We start from the raw sequence: 5,710 nt of genomic DNA, 5'->3' as shown, positions 1-5,710 counted from the left end.
AAGCCCACTACCGTTCTGAAACATTTTCCCCATTGTGTTCAGCGTCTGTGATGAAAAGCACTCGGAAAGCAGACACCTGATAAAATTCGCAAAACAAGGGGGTAAAGGATGTTAAAACTCTCAGATATACCTCTGCATCTTTCCTCTACTGCCCTCTCGGAATAAATGCTCACTGTGATGGGTCATATTTGCCTTGGCCAAACACCGAAGGTTTACGGGAAGACCCTATCGCAGTAAAGACCAATATAAATCTTTCTGTCCTTCGTTAAAGTCCCCCCACCTCTCCTATTTCTTCTCCATTCGATAAGTTCTTCCACTATACGCTCCTGCTTTCCAACCCCCTGTTTTTAAGTGGCCATCACTTCGTTTTTGTCACTCTTTGTTTTGAGTCAGCCACGCGTTTGTGACGCATTTCCTTCCATTGTAGCAGGAACCGATTCTTGTAGTAATAACTCTTTCAGAACCACGGTCAAAGCCACAGTTTGTGTTTGTGTATGGGTAAATTCAGCGTACTGCCAGCAAAACCAGTTTTTTAAGACAACCGGCTAGCATAAACAGTCCTTGTTAGTGTTATAAAAGGAGAACATTGTTCAGTAACAGGGAGAAGGGCATGATAAGAAAAAGAATGCTTGCATACATCACATTCCTGCTAGCTGAAATTGGTCCATTTGGTTATAGACAGAAGGTGGTGGAAATGTAAGTCAATAAAGAACGCCTCATTCTGTGACAACTCTCGAGTCAGTTGAAGACAAGTCTGTAAGATTTATCCATTCACAAACACATAAACAAGTAAATAAATGTGAAGTTGCCTAGCTAGAATTTGGGCCTTCACACAGCATTAATTGTTCTCAGCTGTCCTAGTGATTTATGAAGATACTGCTCTCTGTGTATACCATCTAAATGTTCCTCAAAGTAATCATGAAATCTTGAATATTTTTGATAATTTTGCTATAATGTGTTGTCTTGTGTGTGCTTTTTTTTTTTTTTTTTTTTGTATTTTTCAGTTTAGTTTTTTGATCAGCCTGTGTTAATGCCAACTGCATACATTCTGGCAGAGGTGTGTGTTCAAAAATGATATCATATAATAACACAAAATCATTACACTCAGGACCTTAAGGATAAAAATGTCCCCATTGAAACCCATTAAAAGTGCAATTTTTAATCCCAGGGCCATGGAATTATAAAATGATGCAGCCTAGGCTTCAAAATGAAAATTTTTACTGTATTTACCAGATTGTGCCATTTTGTCAGGTTTAGCCTATAAAGCAAATACTCACTTCTTTCCCCTATTTTCTGCTTCTTTGTATTACAGAGCCAACTGAATAAATTTTGCAGCTATTATTGTTTGGGTGGGTTGTGTATGTGTGTACTAAAAGAAATGTGTGTGTGCGTGTAATATTTGAGAGAGAGAAAAATTCTACTGTACTGCAAATCCCAAATCCCACCACTGTCTATAGCAATGGAGCTTTGCTGGCATCTACTAGAAAAAAATTGATACTTCGGCAAAACAAAATCTTACTGAAAGCTCTTTTTTTTATATATCAACCCCAAATTTGGATCACAACTTGTTTAGTTTTATGGCTTTGGTTTTCTAGCTGTTTTTGAGTTCAACATCTTTTATAAAATATAAATTTTATATAAAATAATCTTTGTCATAAACTTAAACCTCTATAGCTTTTTATTTGTTTCACTTTTTAAACTTTTTTTTTTACTTCAACAATAATCTGCCAAGGATTTTAAAGGTGCTAAAGAGGATCTTTTCGTCGACTGAGAAACCAAAGTCTGTTACTGAGTTTTTGAAATGAGTGCATGCGTAAGAACAACCCCCCTCCTTCACAGCTCATTTAGAGGGAACGCCTCCCAAAACCTGTGCACGAGTATTGGAACACGAGTGTTTACCACCGGCATTTGCTGTGTAGTGTTAGTGGATTCATTATGTCGGACTCACTGCAGGTAACTCATAATCTGCAGTTGTTACTCCTGTCTCCTGACAAAAACATTGCATGCGGCGTCTGTGGAGGGTGGAAAGTTACTGGAGCGCGCAGCCGTGCTCGTCTCTCAGAAGGAACATCATGGCAGTGATTGACAAGCCAGAGGGCCAATCGTTTATGATCTCGTAAACGATTGGCTGATGTTTTTAAGGCCCTACCTCGTGCACAGATGATGTATATTAATATTATTCCTTTCAGTGCACCTAATAAATAGTCTTTTATCAGTTAGTAAAGTTAGTTTCAAGTGATATTGCAAAAATGTATAAAACAAAACATCCTCTTTAGCACCTTTAAGTCTGATAAGTCAAATTTTATGACAATTTTTTGACAGAATTTTTGTCCTCTAGGGACCTCAGAGTAACATTTTTAAATTGATGCACAAGGGTTACTTCTTAGTAAAGAAAGCAAGAAACAACAAACTATGTGCCATTGCAGATGTTTGTATCTCAGCTGTGGTTTTGCTTGGAGAATTATTGTGTTGCATTTACTGTTTGAGCAAGTCTTTCATACACCAGGGAGATTATGTATAATAGGCAAACCCAGGCCACTGGGTTTTCTACTTCACTGTAATGTGATTGGTTTAATCAGTGGAAATATTCCAGCATGAATTCATTTTCTATCCTCTGAGTTTCGTATTCCCTCTAGGCCTGGAATGTTCACATTGTGGCTCTGTTCTGTTTCAGACTGGTAGTTGCCAGGGAAACTTGCAAATAAAATTTCTAGAGATCATTGGACCACTAATCTAGATCAGGTGTTCTAACTAGTCTGTAATCCACAAAGCAGTTGCTCACTGGCCTCCGCCCAAGAGACTCCCAGGCAGATCGTGACCTTAATTAGACGCCCAGTGCCACCTACTCCGTAATACAGCTTGGATCTCTGCATAAAATAAGAATCCCTTTGTGTTGAAGTACAAGAATTGTGGAGATTCCAGGATGAAGCTATAATGTTCTGGCATTAATACGTGCAAACCAGTGTGTGCTATGTCATGTAGGCCTGGTTTCACAGACAGGACTTAGATTAAGCCAGGATTAGGCGTTATTTCAATTAAACATTTAAGTAGCTTTTATAAATGTGCCTTAGAAAAAAAAAACATTACTTACAAAAAACGAATTTTAAGATATGTCAGTACAAATTGTTTTCAGATAAAACAGCTCAAACATGCATTTTAGTCTGTGACTAGGTTAGTTCACCCCAAAATGAAAATTCTGTCATTAATTACTCACCCTCATGTCGTTCCACACCCGTAAGACTTTTGTTCATCTACAGAACACAAATGAAGATCTTTTTAATGAAATCTGAGAGCTTAAGATCCCTCCATAGGGGACCACCACTTTGACACTTCAAAAAGTTCATAAAGAGATCGTAAAACTAATCCATTTGAATTGAGTGGTTTAGTCCAAATTTTCTGCAGAGACTCAATCGCTTTATATGATGAACAATTTGAATTTAGGCTTTCATTCACATATAAACATTCATCAACTCACACATCAGTTGTGGTTAACAGAAGCTCAAGCATGTTTGCTTGACACGTGTGAGAACCAATGAGGTTCATTCTTGTGTGTTACGCAGAACAATTGAGCTTCCGGAAGAGGTTTGTTCTTGCATGTGAAGCAGGTTTGGTTGAGCTCCTGTTTATGTTTGCTGATCAATGTTTAGATGTGAATAAATTAAATCTGTTCATCATATAAAGCGATTGAGCCTAACAAAATTGGAATTATCTACTAAATTCATATGGATTAGTTTTCCGATCTCTTTATGAACTTTTTGAAGCATTAAAGTGGTAGTCACTGAGGTGTCTATGGAGGGACAGAAAGCTCTCAGATTTCATCAAAAAGATCTTCATTTGTGTTCCCAAGATGAACGAAAGTGTTACGGGTTTGGAACGACATGAGGGTGAGTAAATATTGACAGAATTTTAATTTTTGGGTGAACTAATCCTTTAAGCCTAGTCTGTGAAACCGGGTGTAAAAAAAGTAGGTGATGGATTCGGGTGGATATGTTATTTGGCTACATCATACAGTCACAAACTGGTTAGCTCATCACCAACCATTTAAGTGATGGAAAGTGGGCAATACTACAACAATAACAAACTTCACAAAATCACAAATAAAATTTTACAAGATGTGCAAGCCAATGTAGCAAGTTAAATATCCTATGTGATAAACCATCAGTAGGCTACTTAAAGTTAATGCATCCTTACGTCATGTACCTTCTTTGTATTTACCTCATATTACAGTATAGGCACGTGCAGTAGGCCTACGTCATGTGCCTTCGTTGTATTTACCTATTACAGTATCAGCACGTGCATACACTGGTTATGACGTTATCAGATTAACACGAATGCGTCTCATATAAAATCTGGGTTAAGGAGCTAATCCATTCTGTGTTGTCTTCATTATGACTAATGCTATGTTTATGGACATATGCGATGGAGTATTATGTATCATTCAAAATACCATGGTTATAGCCTACCATCTGATATCTACCACTTTTTGTAAGTGCATAGTAATCGCATGATAATAGTTTATCTTATGTGCGCACCAAGGGGATTTCTTCTTTCCAATAATCGATAGGCTAGTATGAGACTAGAAATCGCACCACTAATTTACCCTGCGAACAGCTATAATTCTCTTTCCCTGCTTAAGAGGAGATCAGAACTGTGCCAGACAACGAGTGACGTTCACGATCACTGGGAACGCGCGTCACTCCTGTTCTTGTTCTTTTCCATAATGCTCAGCTATCAGATCAGATGGCAGAAACTCATACGACAGCCAATGACAGATATAAAGGCAAAAGGCATTAGGTGTAATGCACAAACAGTAACTAGCCTATGCATTTGGTTTTATCCTAGTGTAGATTGATTATTATTATTATTATGGCCTACCCGTTTATGGTTGTAGCGCTGGTTAGAATCTTTACTAACAGGTTAATTATGGGTATTTCCTGTGTACCAATGTTCACTCATACATTTTACTCAACTCGGAATAAATGAACTCATTCTGAGACAGATTGTTACTGCAGTGAAATGTTGAAATATTTCCACTTTTTCTGTTTATCACTGCATTATGGCGACATGTCAAACTAAATATCAATAGGTTGCGACTGGTATTGTTGTAAAATGGTATTTTAGTTACTTATATCCACCATCAAGCCATCGAAACCAAGTGTTATGAATCCACAAAATTGTATTACTAAAAATTATTCATATATTTAAAAAAAAAAAAATCTATTACTTAGACTAAATAAGCTGGACCCCCACTTAGGACTGTAAAACTCAACTCTATGTGTTCTGTTGATACTTCCCCTCCCCCAATAAACTTTATTGTACCACTGGCGACATCTATAGATAGATCTGTTCTTTGGTCTATAATGATGAGTTTGATTCCGCCTGGAGAGAGAGAGAGAGAAGGTTTGTGATAACTGGGTTGAAAAACAGTTATGATGCAACAAAGATTTGTTATAGGCCTGCAGAAAAATATATTGAATTAATCAAAGAATCCGTTTCTTAACTGCCGAAAAAGTGAGAGGAAAAAAACAACCTAAAACTCCATGGTGAAGACGCGAAATGTAAGAGCAATTGCACAAACATGCTTGTAATTTAAAAAGCGCACATCAGCCTATAGTTCGGAAAGCAACATCCGGACCGCAAAACTATGCTTTGTGGCTACTTTCTATTAAACCCACGACCACCTCTGCACACTCTTGCTGTGTTCCGTGAT

The sequence above is a fragment of the Chanodichthys erythropterus genome, chromosome 18, assembly GCF_024489055.1.
Source record: "Chanodichthys erythropterus isolate Z2021 chromosome 18, ASM2448905v1, whole genome shotgun sequence".
In the NCBI taxonomy this organism is placed as follows: Eukaryota; Metazoa; Chordata; class Actinopteri; order Cypriniformes; family Xenocyprididae; genus Chanodichthys; species Chanodichthys erythropterus.
Note: the sequence above shows the minus strand (reverse complement) of the source record.